This window comes from Erpetoichthys calabaricus, chromosome 1 (assembly GCF_900747795.2).
Source record: "Erpetoichthys calabaricus chromosome 1, fErpCal1.3, whole genome shotgun sequence".
Taxonomy (NCBI): Eukaryota; Metazoa; Chordata; class Cladistia; order Polypteriformes; family Polypteridae; genus Erpetoichthys; species Erpetoichthys calabaricus.
This window is the reverse complement of record NC_041394.2, coordinates 125,166,069-125,187,779: the sequence shown is the minus strand read 5'-3', so window position 1 is coordinate 125,187,779 and position 21,711 is coordinate 125,166,069. Positions and strand designations below refer to the sequence as shown.

Below are 21,711 nucleotides of genomic sequence, written 5' to 3'. Positions count from 1 at the left end.
TTCTTTTCCATACCTTACATTTTAAGGGCTTGGGATTAATTTGTGTTTGCTTCCAGTCAAACCAGGTAATCTTCTTTCATTTTGCCACACTATATTTTTTTCTTTTGGAATTACTGTTTCCTAGAAAAAAAAAAAGTTTCAATTATGGTTACTCATAGAAGTTGTGTACCGAATAGACAAGCTCACCTAACACTTCCTTTTGGAGTGATATAATAGTGGCTAACTTGAAAGTTGATTCACTAGGTGTTCTCAATTGATGAACCTTCTAATCCTAAACAATAATTTTAGTGCAACACACAAATCAGCTCTTAAGCAAATTAAAGTGAGTACCTTATAAGCAAATGGTATCTTAGTTTGTCACTTATAATGTCTTTCTTGTACAGACACAGAACCATAAAAGAACAGAACAGCAGACAAAATTTCTTAGACATGTAAAATAAAACTGAATCATCAACATTAGGAGCTTCAGCTAAAAATACACCACATGCATCTACATTCTTGCTGAGGGAGATAAGCCAGAAGCGATAAGGTATGAAAACAAGGACAGAAGAGTGAACTTGAATGTTCTATGAAAGTTAAGTAATTTTTCTTCAGGACAGGATTTAACCTGTCTGTCTTTCCCAAGAGCACATTCCAAGTGCATTGCTCATAAACCCACTGAAGTGTGTCTTTAGAGATTTAGTAGACAGTGAAGCTGTCAAAAGACAGACTGATCGATGGACGACCTTACTCAAAACAGTGAATTACTAGAATTCATATTGTAGGTTAATTAAGCACAATTGGGAATATGATACAAAATATTAGGGAGCAGAGTGTTCTGTCTGAGGGACAGGCTCATTTAACTATCTCTACCAGATGGACTCCTCCATATTTAGAAGCATGCTGAAGTTGACTGAAGGTTAGTGTTCTTAATTTTCTTTTTACTTAGTGGAGAATTTTGATTTTCACTCTATTTTTAGCTGTTTTTATGCACTGGTATTTGGTTGCCCTTGGCACCTTGGTACAAGTGCAGAAATGAAAGCAGACACTGAATAAAATCTTTTATTCATGAATTTATCAACAAGCCATGCCTACTGCATTTATTTAGTCAGATTTCGTCACTTTAAATCAGGCTAAAATGCATGTTTCTGTCTCTCCAGTTTAACTTTCACATATTAATGCGCAAGGAGTTTTTCATTTTACTTAATATACATGGTAGATTTACCATCAGAGATCACTCAGTTTAAAGAATATCTCTCACCTAGGACCACAGCTAACCTGCCAGGCTTTTCTTCATTCTCTCTTTCTCTCTCTCCTACTCTTTCAAGGTGCTTCTCTTCTAAAAAAAATTCAGGTAAATGAACATATTGATTCTGGAAATCATTTTTACTTTATTTTAGGTTGTCGGTGGATGATTCAATTTCTTTGACACTAGACATTGCTTTTAACTTGAAATGAGAAACTTATTTTAAAATGTTTTTTATTGATCAGAGCTTGCCCTTAAATGCAATTGTTATTTTCACAATTGTTTTGAGTCTAGATCCAAGACTGTCTGTCTTGTAGTTTTCACACAGTTTTACCTCATGATACAGTCAAATTTTCTGATGATGAAAATGTTCAGCATCAAAGACTAGCCGGCATTAATAATGGAAGAATCAGATCCGACAAAATTGTGACAATAGATTGCCCTGAATGTCAGCATGACGAAAGTACTGATTGAGGACTTCAGTAGACTGAGAAAAGCAACCAAATATACAACCATAATTTGTATATTTTTATGTGTAATCTTTTGATTTACATGTTCACATTATTGGTTTGAGTGCCACTATACTGGTTTGATTCATATGAACTGTTTTGGTTCATGTCTGTATATTATTGGTTTGTCTATGTATACTATAGATTTGCATATGAACTTCATTGATTTGTCAAGTCGTCAGTTTTATTTATAGAGCACATTTAAAAAAATAGAAGGCGACTCAGGTGCTTTACTTATTGGTTTGTGAGAGAACTGCATTAGTTTGACATCAGTTTGTGTATTAACTATATTGGCTTGTTCATAGAGTAAATTACCAGTCTATTTAAATTGCAATGGTTTTGTGTATTCACTATAGTTTTACGCATGTCTTATACTGTATTCATGTGGGTAATATATTAGTTTTGGGTATGAGCATCACTGCTTTTATGTATGCATTAGATCAATATTAAAGTAGTTTTGTACTCGCCGTGGATGACAGAGGAAAAGTCATGGAACCACAGATGCATCATGAAGACTCCACATAGTCAAATATAGTCAAAATTCAACCTCAGAAATGCTGTACACAGTGACAATAATCATTGAGCCAGCTTAATCTAAACACACAAGTATTTATGAGATGAATTCATTCAATCTTCAAGGGAGGAGAAGAAAATACTTTAGAAAATAACCCGTGGGTCAACATTCTGCATTAAAATTTAAAAAGTCAATAAGACCTAGGTTGACAGTTAGTAAAGTGAAGTATTGTGGCTAAGATTGTTGTGGAGTAATGTTATGGTCTGACGTGGGGCTGTCAACGTCATTGGCTTATCTCTCATTCTCTTTCATATTGGACTACAAGGGCAGGATGAGTAGCTTGGTCAAAACGAGAAACGGATATCTGGCATTTATATACTAAACTTAAGTGAAAACCAATGTAGTGACTTTCTTCACATAATATAATCATACTTTATCTTTATAGATCCAAGATCCTGAGTTCATATCCCACAACCTGTTTCAGTCAATGTGTATTTTGGACATGTCTTGATGGCTTTTTCTCTGTGTACTCCATTTTCCTCCCACATACCACAGACATGCATGTTAGGTCAATTTGTGATTCACAATTATTCTTTTGTGAGGGTGGGTGTTGGTGTGCTTGTGAATTTAACCTTTAATAGATTGTTGCCCTGTCCAGATTTATGCCTTGGATTCAAAGCTGCTAAGAAGAGCTCTGACTTACCACAATCCTGAATTGCTTTAAGTTGACTCAAGGTAAGTGTGATTGAAAATGGATTGATATTATATGTTATGAATTATTAAAAAGTCTGATTGAATATAAGCGCCACTAAACTGGGGTGTTCATTTCAACATTTACATTTCCTTATTTGATTAATGTCTTTATCCAAAGCAACTTACAACATTTATAATATAATTGGTTACATTTCTTTTGGCTTTACAATTGGAGATCAAGTGACTTGCTCATGGTCACACAGTGTCAGTAGCTGGATTTGAACCCACAATCTCAGGGTATGAAGTCCAAAGCCTTAACAAAGAAATGTAATGATTTTCTTCATGAGGGAAAAGTACAGACTAAACAAGAATAGTTGCATCAGATGTTAAAAAATATTCAGTTTAAATATTTAAAGTTTAAATCTTCTCGAATATAATAAAATTCATCTGTGCTCATAGAGCTCCATATAGAGACAGATCCCTAGTAAAGGATCAAATAACAAAAATAACATCATATTCATAATCACTGAACCTGAAATAATCTAAAAAGATGTTTGAAATTTGTCACTTTAACTGGAAGTGTCTCTTCAAGGGCTAGGACCACAATTAAAAAATCAAAATGATATATTTGTGAATAGCAACCATGAAATAGCTTAAAACAACACTACACATGCCTATATTACCGATCTCCATTTTTTCAATGTTTTGTGAAAAGAAGTAACTTTGATTCCTTGTATCCCATTCTGTGGTGAACCCCTGGGGTTGAGTGTTGTGGCATGCAGAACTCCATGTCCTTCTGGTCATTTTTAGTGCAGCAAGATATTGATTTACTCTTTATTATAAAAGTGTAATTTCCGGCACAAAATTTGGTCCCAAAATAACCTAAAAATTAGGGTTTTTGTTTAGGTTTAGGACCAAAAATAGAGAGGAACATCAAAATTTTGCACAAGTAGATATCAAGATGAGTCAAACAGTATGTCAAATGTGGAGATTTTCTTATACCAGTGGAGACAGGCGATTACAAAAAAAACTAAATTGATTCCAAAGCGTAATTAAGTAATTCTTATGAACACAATAGAGGCATCCATTGTTGCAGATATGACTTTAACCCAAGGTCTAGATATGATTTGGTTATAATTTTTATGTTTAAGTTTTATGTGGAGAAGTAAAAAGTGAGAGTTTGAATATTGATGTTTTCCCTTTTGTGCTTCTACAACAGCCTCCATTCTTGAACTCTCTTAGTGCTTTATGTTCTCTAGGTGTTTTTGTGTCTTTTTTGGCTTTGCTTATGGTTTATGACTTGTGTCTAGTGATTTAGCTTTATTTTGGCAGTGCCTTCCTGCCTTGTATTCTGATCTTCTGCTAGCATTTTGCCTGGCACATGTCAATCCGATATTTAGACATTGCATGCTGCCATGTAAAGCAAAGCTGGCAGAGCTAAGGCTGTATTCAGATTGTAGACCTGGATGAGATGAAGGTTTAAGGGCAAAGAAAAACAGTTCTGAATATTATGTTATTTAAAAAAAAATCTGCTAACAGTAATCCAAAACAAACAGGCTCTAGTAATCACAAGGTAGGCAAGCACAGGCAAAAGTTTTCAACCAGTTTCTGCTACTATGGCCTCATGGGTGTTTTAATCAGTTATAGCCAGTCAGTTTTATTGCCTTATTTGGGGTAACATGAAGTATTCTTTTTGGAAAAGATCGTTTCTTTTTTAAACCAAAAGTTACAAAAAATCATGACAATTATTTACAAAGGCTATGACTTCATATGCACTAACCAGACATATTTATATCTTGACAGTAAGCTCTGTTTTTAAACTTTTAACTGCTAACAACAAATATCTTTAGTGACAGGATACACAGCCAAGAATGAGACTTCTTAGTAGGGAAGCATGTCTAATAAGTCCATAATATTTAATACACTTGACCCTATTTTCCCAGAGTACGTCACTAGGCTTGGTAATATTCACCAAAATTAATGAAAAATTATAACTATTTTTTTATCATTGTTCTAACAGTACCTGTGAAGCATTTTATTTCTAGTCTACCTTTTGTTTTTACCTGTTTCTGTAAGCATAGTTTAATAATCACTTTGTGGCTGAATTTCTGTTGCAAATGAGATATAACTAAATGACCTGACTTCAGACTTAATCCTTTTTTTGATGTGCTGCCTGAGCTGACAGTCAGGGCAGTGAAATATAAAGAATAAGCCAAGATATGAAATGTAAACCTTAAATGACTGTGATATCGGAAGATCTATTGACAGAATAGAACACTAAACCTATTTCATCATCAAAAAGAGTGCTGCAAATAAGTTGTTAGTATTCACAATCATGATGTTATTAGACACATGGTGCCAGCTTATAAAACATTGTGCCATGTCAAGAAACCAGAAACCTTGAAAAAAAAAAAGAAAAAAAAAAAAAAAAGAAACCTTGCCCACTAGCGTGAGATCAGTTTAAGAACAGAATCAGGCCAAATATTAACTGGAGAGATTCAGCTCATAATAAAATATTGAAATTGGCTTGTGAAAGTGTGACTATCAGTTTGGAAAATTTGAAAATTGAGCCATGTGCTGAGCATGCAAGTTGTAATGCCACTTGAAAAATTACATCTTGTCAAGTGCTGCACAAGAAACTGAACATTTGAACTGCTGTTTTTTTATCACCTGTCAAATACAGCACAGAAATCTGATCTTTTGAGCTGTTACATTTTGAAATTATTAACTGTATGAAGCATGAAGTATGAAGAATAAGGCAAACAGAAATAAGAAAATATTACTTATGCACAGAAAAGTATGATTTGATTGTTTGCTATGGGCTGACATACATGAAAAGAAACTGTTAGTTTCAGAAAAACTATTACAGCATCCTATATGGGAAAGTCCAGGAAGGGACAAAAGTTAATTTTTGTGTGCAAAAATGATTTATATAAACAAAATGAGATTTACAAAACACTGAGATCATCTTGAATACCAAGAGGAAGGTCGGAATCTGTATCATCATTGTCAGACTGTTATAAGAAAATACATTTTTATTATTACTTATATTTTGCATTTAATCTTTTATTTTTATTAGGGCAGAGTAGTAGCTCTGAGGCTAAGGCTCTGCACTGGCAATCGGAAGGTTGCCGGTTCAAATCCTGTAAATGCCGGAAGTGACTCTACTTCTTTGGGCCCTTGAGCAAGGCCCTTAACCTGCAATTGCTCTATCCTGGGTATGATGTTAATCGGCATCCAGCCCTGCAATCAGGTCCTCTAACCTACAGGGAAAACTTGGAGGTCGGTGGCAGGATTGGCACTCCAGCCACCGTAAAAAAACTCATACTGTCCAGTGTGGTGCTGTGGTGCCACCCACTGCACTTGGGTCCCAATCCAGGTGGTTTCTTGTGTGGTGGTCGCGGTAACATGCTATCAGTGCATGCTCCCAACCTCTCTCTCTCTTTTATCTTTGTATTTACATTTTTGTGCCTTAATAAATAAGCTACTATTAATTTAAGATTCTTACATTTTTTGGTGTTAGAAGTTCAGGTGAAGAAGGTGTTAACTTAGGGGTTTTATTGAAGAGCTAAACAGATTTAAGGACATTTAATACAAGTCTGTGACACAATAGTCTACAACAGGTAAGCAAACCTGTTGAAGTTTCAAAACCAGAGATTTGGAACTTCAGGGTGAACTTTAAGGGCCTTAAACTCACCAGTACCTCCAGATCTCTCACAGAGAGACCAGGGTACCTCTCCAGACCCAGATTTAGACAGCCAGTGACATCACACAGCATGACTTCTGTGACCCCCCCCCCCCCCCCCAGCAACAAAGTGACACAGTTTGACAATGGGACCGCTAAATGGCATCATTTACGGAAACATAAAACTGGCATTGTGGAAAAAATGAAAACATAACAAAAATAATATTTACATAATTTCAGACACCCAACAGGACATAAATAATTACACATAAATAGTCTTGGATGCTTGAAACATCCAAAATTAATCAAGAACATTCCAGGAAAAATTCATCCAAAGCATAAAAATATTTTTAATTTTGTCTGCATTGTAACTATTCGTTTGCCTATCAAGGCCCTTACCTGGTCATCCGATTTAAGTATCCTTGCAAACAAGTTTAAATGGCAAATTTAAATAAGTAATCATTTTTTCATGTAAAAGTGCATCATCTGTAATGACAGTGAAGATATTGTACAGACACACAGATGGCCTCAGATGGCATGGCAGAGATATACACTTAATTCACGCTGATTTACGATAAAGAAAGGTCCTGCTAGAAGGAGGTCTGGATTGGAATTACTCAACTCAGCTGTGGTTTCATGGTTGACACATTCAATTATTTATAATAATTACAACAACTATTAGTATTATTTCATACAACTAACCTTTGTCAACTCACTACTACTGTATATTATATTTTAGACCTAAATTAATTTGCTACTGCTTTGAAAAATAAATACATAAATAAATAAGGTACAATAATTATTATGAAGTGATGGACCAACAACAGCAAAACATCTGAGAATAGAGGTTCTTGCTGATGTTTAAATATGAACAATACTGTGAGAAGATGCTAGCAGAAAACCTCATATCCAGCTCTTAATGCAAAGAAAATCAGGGGGTTTCACAAACTTCACTCAAAACAATTATGACAGGTGACAGAGTTACATATTACTGAAGGCACTGCTCTAAAATTAAAGCCATGGTACCATCCATACTATATACCTTAAATCTCTTTGTTTGATATTCTTAGACATTTTGAATATAAATGCCATACATATGTTCACTGTAAAACACAAATAAGCAGCCTTTTTTTCCAGAAAACTGCCAGTCCAGCTTTCTGAAGCTAGTTGAACCATAGTGTTCACACAAAGAACCATAAATATATGGAATAAACTGTCGAGAAGTGTGGAAGAGTGTAGGGTGTTAAGGACCTTCAGATCTGAATTTGATGTTATTTCTGTGAAACTAGCCGAATAGGATTAGCAGGGTTGCTGGTCCGAATTGCCCGTTCTCATCAAAATGACTCAATTTTTCTACTATTCTAAACTATTAGATGCTATGCAATTTGGTCAACACTGGTTGGCACACAGTTCACTCTGATATGATCCTTGCGTTACAACCTCCATGTTGACTTATGACGTCATCTTTTCAGACAATCTTCAATGACACGGTATGGACAGACTTGTTTCTTGTTTTTGTTGCATAGCTCTTAGAACACGTAGTCTACCACCTTTTCACCAGTCTCAGAATTGTGTGTGTCAGAGGAGCACTCACAATATAATGTTGTTCCATGGATTTTTCACATGTCAACTTAAATGGGCCTGTACTAACAATAAGCTATACAATCAAAATATGCTGTTCCATAGAAAATGGTATGTCTCCTCTCCAGCACGCACAAATAGAACAAACAAAACTAAACAAGACATGCATGAGGACATCCTATGAACAGTACTTGATTTTGTTTTCTGCAACTAAATCATTGCAAGTGTACTTTTTCATTCATCACTATTCACCAGTTTAATTCATTCAGTATTTTTTCTATTAATTGTCACTCTGTATTGAGGGTTGAAGGGGGAGAGAAAGAGAGCAAGCTATTTCTAATCTATCCCTTATACCCCCACAATTGTAAGTGCTAACACAACAATAGGCTTCATTGCAATAACTCTTGGAAAAATTGAAAATTAAGATTAAAGCTATATTATGTAATAATTTACTACCTTAATTTAAGACTACAAAATGTCAACAAAAGTTCAGAAGCAATGTCTCTATGACCAAACAGTGAACTTCGTGAGGTGGAATGTCAAAGGTCTCAATCATGAATTAAAGAGAAAGAAAGCATTCTCTCACTTAAAGGGTCTAAATGGCAAAATAGTATTTTTACAGGGGACTCGTTTATTAAGCAAGGATCTGTTTCAGTTCCAAAGACATTGGACTGAAACAACCAATAAAGGCTTCATTTAAAAGATGTCATTAAATAAAATTTTTAAAAAATTGTCTCTCTGTACAAAGAAAGGCTCCAGCCTTGCAGCCATTAGTGCCAAGTGTGATGAATGGCCGGGGCCCATGCCCAGTCGGGACGCCCCTGCAGCATATGTACCAGGGGAGCAAACATGGGAAATACAACATCTCCCCCTGGACGCTAGATGGCAGTCTCTCTGGGTTGCAGCGGTGCCTCGGACTTCCCCAGGGCTTAATGGGGGTTGGAGTTTTGTGCAGCCCTGTTGGGTTCTGGAGGTGCCGCCAGGGTGTGCTGCAGCAGAAGCTGCTAGCCCCTTTTGGGCACTGGTTTTGCCACAATAAAAGGAGCCAGCAACCACCACTCAGTGGCCAGACTCGGGTGGAGGAGAATGAGGTTGCCTGGGAGGAGTGGTGGTGCAGAGGAAGAGTGGTTTGCTTTGGTATGTCGGTCTTTTGGGACTGTGTTGTGGCTGGGGGACATGGGGAAGACGTGCCCTCAAGCTGAAGAAAATAAAATTTTATTGATTTTATACAGTACATGTGCCTCCATGTCCAATCTGTATTGGGTCGGGCGCATATATATATATATATATATATATATATATATAGGGCGGCACGGTGGCGCAGTGGGTAGCACTGCTGCCTCGCAGTTGGCAGACCTGGGGACCTGGGTTCGCCTCCCGGGTCCTCCCTGCGTGGAGTTTGCATGTTCTCCCCGTGTCTGCGTGGGTTTCCTCCGGGCGCTCCGGTTTCCTCCCACAGTCCAATGACATGCAGGTTAGGTGGATTGTCGATTCTAAATTGGCCCTAGTGTGTGCTTGGTGTGTGGGTGTGTGTGTGTGTGTCCTGCGGTGGGTTGGCACCCTGCCCAGGATTGGTTCCCTGCCTTGTGCCCTGTGTTGCCTGGGATTGGCTCCAGCAGACCCCCGTGACCCTGTGTTCGGATTCAGCGGGTTGGATAATGGATGGATGGATATATATATATATATATATATATATATATATATATATATATTACACAAGCTAGTACTTAGCTCACAGTGCTCACAAAGGTGATAACATAGATAAATGGATGTCTTTGACTAGAATAATAAGTAGATGTAATATGTTGCTTAATTATTCACATACAGGACTATAGAACAGCTGTGCTTCAGTGCACAGTTGCTACTAATTATATGCACAAAATCTTTAGATTAAAAAGCATTCTGTGCGCACTCATTTCATGGCAGCTCTTCCTAACCTCCTAGATGCTGTTATCAACATGAATATAAACAGCACAAGCCTGTCTAGGGCCCTTGCTCCCATCTCTGCATTAAACTGAAATAAATGACAAACATAAATCCTGTGTATAGGGACATCGTAATGCTTCATAAAGTACAGTATAATTAAGATAATGCTTTACTCATATATTCAGATGTTGACTGACTTCAGCTGACCGCACCAAAACATTATGGGCCTTATTTTTAAATGGTATTTGTTGCTAGCAATATATAACAAAGTAAAGATTCTGCAGGAGTTGGATTTTCTTTACAGTCTTCTATCAGTCCTTCTGTTCATCCTTCCACTCATTCATGTTTGGAATCTACTTCTTCCAGAATCACTGTGAGACCCAGACAGTCAGAACAGCAGTGGGCACAAGAAACCATTCCTGTACTGGGCACAATCATTCCTGTTCAGTTTCAGGACACCAGTTAACCTAAGATGGATGTTTCATGAAATTTGAAGAAATCTAGATGACCCAAAGGAATACTGCATAGACATGGTGACAATGGGGATTAGACTGAGAGATTAACAATAAGAACAGTAATAAAAAAAATCACAAATCAAATATAAGCAAACAGTCAAAAAAAAAAAGATTTATATGTAGAGTAAACTTTGCTTCAGGCACTTTTCATTCACCCTTCACAGGTAGCTGATGTGATGTAAGTTGATTTTGTTCTGTTCAAACATCTTTTATTTTTTTTCTGTTCTTGTTTTCTTCTGACACTATGCCAATGCCTGTTCCCTAACATTCCAACCCTCAGTAAAGAAAGAAAAAAGAATACAGTGATGACTTCAAGCTGCAGTGGAAAGGATAATCACAATAATTCTTTATTATAGTGCTGCTACTGAACTGCAGGAGGGCCTGTCTGTGTGAATTTTTCTTATATTTTGTATTTCCTCTGCTTAATAAAGATATGTTGGTTACATAACATGGCAAGTCAGAAATGGTCCAGTATTAATAAATGAGGGTATGAGCCCTTGATATCCATGACCCTGCAATAAAGAAAGTTTTAAAAAACGGACCATAAGATAATTATTGTATTTTTTGTCGACACTCCTCCATTTCCATTTGTGCTTCATCCAGTCATTTAGCATCTCTTGTGCTAACACAGCTGTTTTCCTTGCACAAATTCTTCATATTGTTTCTTTTGCATGTCCAAAAAATGTTGCCATCATGTCACTCACATCCATCTTCTTCCTCTTCCTCCTTTTATTGTGTTGTTCTGGGGGTGTGGTATCAGGTTGTCCACTGTAAGTGCTTTCACTCTTAGTGTTTGTGTGATCTGAATGGAATGATGTGACTGTCAAAATAATAGCAGAATAAGCATTGTAAACACTAATATAAATAACAGTTCATCATAATCTTACTACTTGTTTCCTTTAAGATATGGCCAAATGATAATATAACGTATGCATTACATCACTCACTGGTAGGTGGGCTACATTACTCACTGTAAGTGGACTAATTTACATGATAATACAGAATACACGTTTCATTACTCACTGTTAAGTGGGTTAATATATGATAATATAGCAAATACATTCTGTTACTTACTGGTTAATGGGCTCACCAGTTCAGTGTCCCAGTGTTTCATATGACCTGTACTATTCATTGTAACAGCAATCATGCCATTACATGTGCCATGTACTACTGGATACCCACTCAGATGCTGACGTCTTCTGCTCTTCCTGCCCCCAGAGGACAGATGAGAGGCTCTATAATGTCGTGCATGATCTTGGCACAATGAGCTGTGGAGCTTACAACACGATGCATCAGGAGGGAGAATGCTCTACCAGCCAATGAAGGTCTGCAGCATCATGATTGTATTTGTCTCAGCCCGGAATTCTTTGTGCATTCAAATGTGCATATTTACAAGAAAGTTATTATTTATAACAGTAAATTGCATAGACATGTGCACACATCGGGTTTTACAAATTGGATTTTTTTTGGCAGGTTCATTTTCCTGTCTTCTGGTATAAGCATATTTTCATGCTCAAATCCACACAAAGTTTTATAAATGAAACCCATGATGTCTGATTGTGTGGAGTTTCTACGTGGGCTTTTTGTGTGGAATGTCCGTGTGGGTTTTGCTCAGTAAGGTCTTGTTTTCCTTTCACATTTCCAAGATGTACACAATGAGTTCATTGACAGCCTCAACTGGCCCACTATGAAAGAGTTACAGTATGAGCTTGTGTGTGTGCTGTCCAGAGTTGGTTCCTCCTTTACACCCAGTTTTGCCAAGACTAGACATTGACTATACTGGCTATATGTCTATACTGACTAGATATTGTAGAACCTGTAATGAATAAGCAGGTTAAAAAAAACATTCATATTATGTATGGATATTGTGAAAAGTATTATGGATGTAGTTTTGTGGTTAAAATATTTCAATCTATCCATTTTGAACATTCTTAATCCAGCTCAAGGTCCAGAGGCTTATTCAGGAAACACCAAATACAAATCAGCACCCAACCTTAGATGAGGTGCCAATTTGAAAATAATTGCCAGTTAAATTGAGTTCAATAGCAATTAGCTGGAATTTTCAAGGATTATGAAAAACTGTTCTGGAGTATAAAATGACAACTTTTGGAGCATGTAAGCCCTGCTATGAACTTTCATTTTTATTACGCTCAAGCAGAGAAGGAGTTGTGCTAATGAGAGTGTCCGCTTTCTGTCTGGCTTCAGTGAGCTAATCCCTCAATCAGTGAAAGACAGCTGTTTCAAAGAGTCCATTGTCTGGTGCATATAGGAGTTAAGACCTAGTCTGCCACATTATGAGAGGAGAGATAAGCGCGGATCAGCATGGATCAGAATTATTAAATCTAAAGGATATACCTTTGATGGTGTAATTTACCTACTGCCATCTACAGACCCCCTATACTAATGAGAATTTTCAGAATCTTCCCAATCAAATCGCCCATTTTCATAGCTGAGCTCTTTGGCACTGCACTGTAGTCAGTCAGGGCTAGTACAAAAATGGACTTCATTAACACAGAAATGAAATCACAATACAGCAAAGATTTTGGTGTTTCACAACAATAAAATTCAGAGGGAAAACCTTTATTATGTAGTGAGCAGAACGGAAAGCATGTTAACCTATAAACTGTACAGATGTATGGGACAAAACATGGGTAGTGATCCCTAGGATAAGACTGAATTTTTGCTGAACTATATTCTAGTTAATACATCTCCACAATTAGAAACTAATAATATGTTCAAATTTATGTATCCAGGATGTGAGAGAATCATACAAATAATAACATTTGAATATTACAAATGGTTTGACAATGACTGCAAAATATGAAGCAAGCAACCAGTAACGCTGCAGAGTTGTGTAACAATTACAGTGAAGAAATAAGAACGTACAAAAATCTCCCTAATTTATACAAAAACGAAACCTAAAAAATACCAAATCCAATGCTATTTTGAACAAATTAACACCATGCAATTCTAAAGATAATTTAATGTCATTTTTAAAAACAAAACTACCATGGCAGCCTTTACCAAAATGTATATTTAAATTAATTACATGTACAATACAATTAGATAAGCAAACAAAGTTAATGACTGTTCAAAGCCATGGGATATAAATTGGCGTCATACTTTTCTAATTGAACAATGAAAACAAGTCAAAAAAGATTAAAATTTTCACAAAATTCAGGCTGAGATAACATACTGTGGTTATTAAAAATGACCACTGAAGAAAGATATGCAGCAAAAGTAAACAGAGCATGTACAGTATGGTCATTGCGAACAGCGAGAGGGGAAGAGAAAACAACACCTTCTTCCATTCTGCCACACTTATCAGAGTTTTCTTACTGTTTTATATTTAAGCATCATTGTAAAGCTCTTAGGTAAGAATAAATTAAATTAAAATGAATCAAAATGTATAAGTTATATCCTTTAAATGTTAATTTCACTGGTCCTCCCAACATGGAGTCTGCATATTCTCCCCATGTCTGCACGGGTTTCCTCAAGGTGTTCCGGTATCCTCCTACTGTCCAAAGTGTGCATGTTAGGTGCATTGATGCCCTGTCCAGGTTTGTTTCTGCCTTATATAGTCACAAGGCTATTTACCCCTCAACACTAGAATTGACAAGGGCTCCCTAGCTGCCAGTGTGTGTGCTCATCTTTCTTTCATTAGTTCTTGTCCTGCCATATCCTTATCTCCATCCAAGCTGATGCCTGTGGCAACTCCTTAAAATGCCTTAAACCCAAGTATAAATAGGTTAATTATATTCCATGTTCTGGAGCTAAATCTGCCCTTTGGATTTTTTGTTATTCCTCTCATTGGTCTATGCCATCCCCTGAAGAACAGACAGAAAATGCCAGAAATAATATTCATACACATGCCGATGTGTTTGCATATTACCTCTTATAGACATAAATGTGGTGACACATCTGGAACATGGAAATAAGAATTCCAGTGGGAATTACAATGGCTGTTAAACATTTGCAAGTTTCCAGATACAGTACCATTACAGGCTATTGTACTATTTGCCTTAGACTTGAAGACAAACAGAGCCAGAGATTAGTAGGAAATTAACCAGCCATATCTTAACTTAGTGATGGAAAAATATTTATAAGTATTATAAATATGAAGCCAATCTGCATTCTCAGTGTACTAATTTGGGAATAAATTGACTTCTTTGTGTGTACTGAGAAACTGTGAGAGGGGAACCTATAAATAAATCTCATGCTGCATGGAAAAAAAATCTTAAATTGGGTACTGAATATATACACACTCCATATACTGTATGTATAGTATAGAATAACTGTTACATCTATAAAATCTGAGAATGTACACTCTGAGGAACTTAAACTGGGATATATTAAATATTCCCACATTCTCCTGGTAGCACTGTGATCACTGCTGCCCTGTTACACCCTATTGGAAGAGCAGCTTGTCCAAGATGGAAAGAGTGAAGATTCAGAGTGAGGATAAAAGTTAAAAGCTTGTCCAAGGGGTGAAGATCCAGAGCAGTGATAAGGGGTAGAGGGTTCAAATTTGGCCTAACTCCATATGATAAGAAATTGTTGATTGCTTTTATATAAGTTGTACAAAACTGCTATATCTCATGGGGAGTCATGGTGAGTTCAGGTGCACCTATTTTGATGCTAGGTGGAGTTGTAAAATGATAAAGAAGTCTAGAGATGTATGTGAATGAGCAATGGTGAAAAGGGGGGGGGGGGGGGGCACAGTACTATTAAAACTAAATGTGCAATGCAGACATTGAAATGTAAACTAAATTTGCCCACATTACTGCCCAGGGAGATAAGTTACATAGCACTGCCTGACTCAACAACAGAAATGATTCTCTCTGTTGCCAATATCTTAATGATGAATCATTATAAATGTTGGTGACTTCAATCAAAGAAAGAAGGAAACTTCCATCAGCATGTTCCATCCGTGGATACTACAATCTGGACCTGCTCTATTCAAATGGTAATGACTTTAAATATAAATTTGTGGTACAATCTGAACAGTTCTGAGCTAATCTTACTCTCACCTACAAGCCTGTTACTGACAGCAACAACTCTGTATTATCAAAGCCAGACGTTCTTATGTGTGTTTAGGGAAAATGTTGTTTGTTTTTATTGTTTTATATATCTCTCTATTATAAAAGAAAATCTTGAGACAAGACTTTTGCCAAGAGATTTTTTCAAGTCCTGCCCTCCTCTCAACCATTTCAGGTTAACGGCCCATGCCCACGGTCGTCTCACCTCTCATTCGTGTGAATGCTTTTATCAGACACAGTTCCTGCACTCTCAGCTCTTATAAATTTTTACATTTTCCTCACTTTAAGTTCCCAATAAAAGAAGACTTGTTATGTTCAAATCTTATTGAAGAATTTCATTGCAAAGGATTATCAACAGAAGAAATAAGTACACGGGCAATCCTAGCACTGAGAAACAATGAAGTCAAACGAATTTAAACGTTTACAGTTTCCCATTAGAATAGTTTTTGCTATGACAATTAACAAATCACAGGGACAAACATTTGAAAAAGTTGGTTTATTTATTAGAGAGAAGGAAATGATATTCACTCACGAGCAGTTATACATTGCGTTGTCACGATGTAAGTCCAAACTCGGAATCAAAATTCAATGCAATATTGATGAAAAGTTAATTAAAAAAATTGTTTTCACTGAAGTTTTACAGTAAAAGTGTGAGTTTAAAAAGTATTTGCGTGTTAATTTCAAAACCAAACAGAACGAAAACATATAACACAACGAATACCTCTAATGCAACATGAAACATAATTTTCTTTCAACTGATTACGTTTTACTATTTTTTACTATGGTCAATTACTCGCTGTAATGTTAAATAGTTAGTTCTATTATGCATATGTAACAATTCCCCTGAAAATAACAATCTGTTTAAATTGTACATCTTCTTCCCCATATGCGAGCAACACATCTGCAAAGTGGCTAGCATGTAGCGCCTGCCCAGGGGTTGGTGAGCGAAGTGAGCAGGGGGCAGAGCCCCCTAGTATATATATATATATATATATATATATATATATATATATAAAAGCAATACCACCCTGGGATGAGAGGTCACGAATGATGTCTTCTCTTTTGCCTCAGTCAAGACATGAAGTCAGAGAAGGTTGTCTAGCACCACCCATGCTCCACCCAGATTCGCCACACGCCTTTAGACAGAACAGCCATAAAAACAGATGTGCCCCAATGAATGCCATCAGAACTCGACCAAGCATCGTTGAGGATGGAGCACCCTACGAAGCCTTATTCTCTGATTGCAAGAAACAATAACCAAAGATAGAACTAATAAAGGAAAATGTGAAAACCCATATGCACAGCAACCAGGAATTTAATTCAAACCCAAGGTAACGGATTGGCAGCAGCATTAACCACTGCGCCGTCCAGCCATCTCTCTATATACTAGATACCGAAAATTAAACTTTACAGATAACCTATTCAGTGAAATAATAAAGTGTTGAAAGGTTCCTCAGTATAAAATAGTATATACAATTAAAGGATATTTCATAAAATGTTTGGGTTTACATTTTATTGTTAATAAACTGCCATGGCTGGCATAGCAGAATGCAAATTAAATGTAAAGATGAGATCAACAACGCAGAAATAACAAAGACAAAGTAAAAAAATAATCAGTTTGTCAGTTCTCTACTTTCAATACAAAAACAAAGGGATAAAACACAATAGAATAAATGTGTATTGGAAGAATAATAGTTTTTCAGTTGATATAATATCTAAGACTTCAAGAATGGCAATCAATTGAACCACGTCACTTGAATAATTCTAAAAAAAATTCTTTTCAAAAAGAAGATGCTTTTAGTATGACATAAACTGCATGTTTAGCCCCACAGCTTTCAAAACCCACTTAAACATTGTGGGGACTACATCTGGTTAGCTCCCTTGAGACAGGATGACTTACATTAGCCTGAACATTGGGAGCAAGAGGGGTGAAGAAACTGGCTGCTGTCCAGCTTCTAGAGAGAAAATGGCACTATTCTGAGATGATTGTAGACGAGAGGTTAGCTGCATGAACTAAAGCTAACAGCCTTTATCAGGCCTCCTCTGGCAGCACAGCATCAGAGAATGGGCACAGAGTGAAAAGAACAGTTAGCATTGGAAAGGAACATGGCAGGAGTGAGGAAAAAGGTTAATGTAGCTAATTTGAAAAAAATTTTAACTAATGTTTCTTTCAAATGTCACATTCATCAATGCTCCAGACAACTATGTTTTGTAAAATCTCTTAAAAGATTTACTCTTATTCATGGACAATTAGTTTGATTGAGTTGATTAATTTATTTAGTTTACTTCCAGTTCTGTGCAGCTCTTAGAGCAAGTGATTCTCACACCTGTAAAATTGAAAACGCATCCAGAGTTAAAGTTTTTGGACACTCTGCATACTACAGGAGTGCCAACAGCAAAACAGACACAATGGACTTTCACCGCTAACAGTGCTATGAAGCAGTGTGGTGCTTGGTGTCTGTTAGAAGTTCAGAGAGGCATGGCTCTCATTGTTAGCCAATATGCTGCACTTGTGGTCAGTATCGACCAGCTATATAACCCAATTATTCTTTTTGCCCTTTTTTCTGGCCATCTGCCCAATCAGTTGTTGGTCAATATGTCTAGAGACAGCAGCCATCCTGGCTTGTCCGGCTTTTGTCCACTACAGGATAATCCTTTAATTGAACTGACTTGACCCAATGACCTTTGCTTCTACATTCCCAAGTGGCTATATGTTTCAGAAGATTTGCCAAAGGATTTTGTTTTAACTACAATATTACCAGCCTAGAAGTAATAAACAGAAGGGATTACGGGGTTGCTTTTAAATGGCATTCAATGCCTACTATTATACATGGAAGCTTCCTGCAAATGGATTTGATTAACTTGAAACGCCTAACCCCAAAGCCAATTCCCTCTCACACGTGGCATTATTGATTTTCTTGCAAAGGCGACTTTCATATTAATATGCAAGATCAGCCTTCTGTGAAAGTTCCACCTGTCTTTTTGAAACATCCTTTTGTAGTCTGCTTTGTGAAGGCAAGCAGTAAATGCGTGTGGCAGAGTGGATCATCATCCAAATGTACGATGGGCTGCACCTTTTGGTTTGGTGTGCTACTTCAATGAATTAGATTTATTTCTTAACAAAAATCAAATACTATTGTGACTTGCTGAAAGGTTGCTTTTGAGTGATTTTTTGGAAACAAAATGCAGTGGTCACATATAGTAAAACATTCTTACAAACTGGGTAAACGTATTTTGAAAATATAGGCAAGGTGGTGTAGTGGTTAATGTCTGCCTCTTGACTCTTAAAACCTGGGTTCAGTTCTCATCATTGTCTCTTCTTGTGTGGTGTTTGCATGTTCTTCCCATGTAAGTGAGGGTTTCCTCTACATAGTCTGCTTCGTCACACATCACACAATTTGGCTGATAAATGAATCTAAATTTGATTGATACGAGGTAATATAGGAGGGCAAATTAGTATGCTCATAGACTGGTGACCAATAAATGATTGATTCCTGCCTACCAGGCAGTGCTGCATGGGGTTTCTCTCTGGTTTCCTCCTCACCCTAGAAACATCCATGTTATATTAAATGCTAACTCTAAACTGTTTGAACATGAGTGTGATACTTGCTGGTCGTAGCACAGAAGAAGGTAACTATTACATGGTTGCTGGAGAAAAAATTTGAAAATGATCCTGAATGTACCAAGTGATGGACATCTTCTAGGATTAATTTTTGCCTAAATTCAATCCTGGCAGAATAAGCACTTGTACCCTGTGTAAAGGAAGGTATGAATGGGTAGGCATTACAGCAGGGATAGTTGTTAAACACTTACAGGCATGAATGGTTTGGGATTCTTGCTGGGATGGCTGTTGCACCCTTACTTGGATGGAAGGCTATTAGAGCAGGACAGACAGTGGGAGACATCATCCCATAGCCATATTAGGTACTGGGTGGCAGCATCTCTACCAGGAGGCTCCCACTTGGATACCTCCAGGAATGCTTTGAAGTCCCATTAAACAATTCTGTTGTGGTCCATGGTGCCACTGGAGGGCTGTCTTTGGAGGCCACTTTGTCATATGGAAGTTCCACTTGACTCAGAATCGCTTCCAGGATGCACAATCATTGTATCAGAAGTGATTCTGGGTCCAGCTTAAAAGAACTTCCTGTGCCTCAAAGGGGGGAGTTAGTGGCAGGAGAGGAGGATGACAAAGCTCCCCTGGGTTGGAGTGGAGGAGGAAAAAGAAGAAAAGAGAATTATGTCATTGATTGTAGGGAAGGAGCCTGTTTAAAGATACTTGGTGTGCAATAATGTGTATTTGCACTGTCAGTGCAGTTGTGTCTGGGGCTTGAGGGTCTGAGATGCCCCCCCATAGTGTGGTCACAAATTTCACACTATAATGAAGGAAAAAAATACAGTTTTGGAAATGAAGGAATGTAAAAAAAATGGTACAGTATCACCTTAAAATAGTGGGCTACTGGAAACTTTTAGAATTTTAATAAGCTGTCTACTTCTGACATATGTGTTTGGTATCTCTTAAATTTGAAATGGGAATTTGGCGTATGCGAAACCTTGCTGAAACAAAGCAAAAAGCAAAGCCTCCCCTACTTCCTAATAGCTTCAGAATCTATTTGTAGGCTTTTCTACATAATTAAATCACTTAAGTTTCATATTATACAGCACCTTTCACAGAATAAAAAACAAGGCGCTTAACAAAACTGACTTGACATGCTTGAACGGAACCAAAGATTGCAAGGTAAATCACCAACTTGGAAAATGGAATATAAAAACAAGTGACGTGAATGATTAAGACTGCAGAGACACCACTGTGGAATCATCATCAGAGTCAGTTTAAAAAATATAAGGAATTAAAATGAAAGAGAGAAAAGATGGGATTCAAGCAAGATCAGAATATTGTAACTGTTGCGGTGTCACAGGCAGACCTTGGGAAAGTATTTCTTAGAGTTTGTGCTACAGAGGGTCACTGAAACAAATGTGACATGAATGCTAGAAACTTGATCTTCATTCGTCTTTTTTGCCTGTTTTAAAATACATTTTTGTTCTGTAGCTTAAATAATGACTTATCCATAACTTTGTTGATACATGTTTGTATAGTGAGGGTTTTCAGTTCCTGAAATGGGCTACTAGTAGAGTCATACTGTACAGTTATCAAAAGAGATGATGATATATTTTCAGTATCTTTTTGTATATATTTGCAAAATTCTGGCTACGCTATCTTACCAATACACTGCACCTTCAGCTGACCAGCTTGCATCAAGTCTCACAGCGGCAGTTTCACCCTTAACAACCTATTCACATGATATTAACGCAAGGGATTTCTCACAAATAAAATACTCTTGAGGTTGCCACAAAACAATCTATCGCACATTAGGAGTTTGTGTGTTTTGACACTGCTGTCTGTTTATTTAGAGCATGCTGAGCATTTGTGCAAATAAAGATTCATGTCAGTTGCGGTCATCATGTCTTGCTGAGAGGAAGGCAGCATGTGTTGACGTCCTGCTGCTGACAATGAAGCAGAACATTTGTGCAAATAATGCAAAAGATCTGTAAGCATGGTGAGTGCCATTCTATTCATTCTTTTCAGTGAGGCTCATCATTATGATTCCTAGAATGAATGCGTGAAGGGTATATGTGCTTTAAATATAGATCATTTTGGAACTATTAGCTGTTTATTTGTGTGCCACAATAACAAATATGATAGACAAGGCAAGTTGCCTGCAGCAAGTATTTGAATTTCATACTATGAATCTTTGAACAATCCTACATGGTAAGTATTTCCTATTGTCTTACAGCTGAGTCTTGTTTTTTTAGTTCTTGTTAACCTTTTCATCAACTAGATCACAATTTATATCACAGATATAATCACAATTCCTTTATTAATTTCCACTATCATTGTAAATTAGGACTGTGGTCATAAGCAGTACAGACTCATAAATGACTCAAGCATTTTGATGCACACCAAGTTAAACAAAAGGTAATGCTGTCTCATGTTTAAGACCTTCTTCTTAATTTTTGTGTTTTGTT

At 36.9% G+C, this 21,711-nt stretch overlaps 1 protein-coding gene and 1 long non-coding RNA gene across 6 annotated transcripts in view; one reads left to right on the top strand and one right to left on the bottom strand.

Moving 5' to 3' along the window:
- Window positions 1-21,711, bottom strand: part of lzts1 (leucine zipper, putative tumor suppressor 1) — a 162,608-nt gene that overhangs the window by 57,202 nt on the left and 83,695 nt on the right. For 2 of the 5 annotated variants that reach the window (XM_028805988.2, XM_051933320.1), the window contains exon 2: window positions 14-120. The exons of 2 other annotated variants lie outside the window; for them this stretch is intronic. The gene's annotated coding sequence lies outside the window, so the exon portion shown is untranslated. The remainder of the gene's footprint in view (window positions 1-13; window positions 121-21,711) is intronic. One more of the 5 variants, XM_051933297.1, reaches the window with a different exon arrangement.
- Window positions 538-11,150, top strand: LOC114655096 (uncharacterized). The gene is made up of 3 exons (XR_003716808.2): window positions 538-898; window positions 2,907-2,983; window positions 10,500-11,150. It is a non-coding gene; the product is annotated as an uncharacterized LOC114655096 (long non-coding RNA).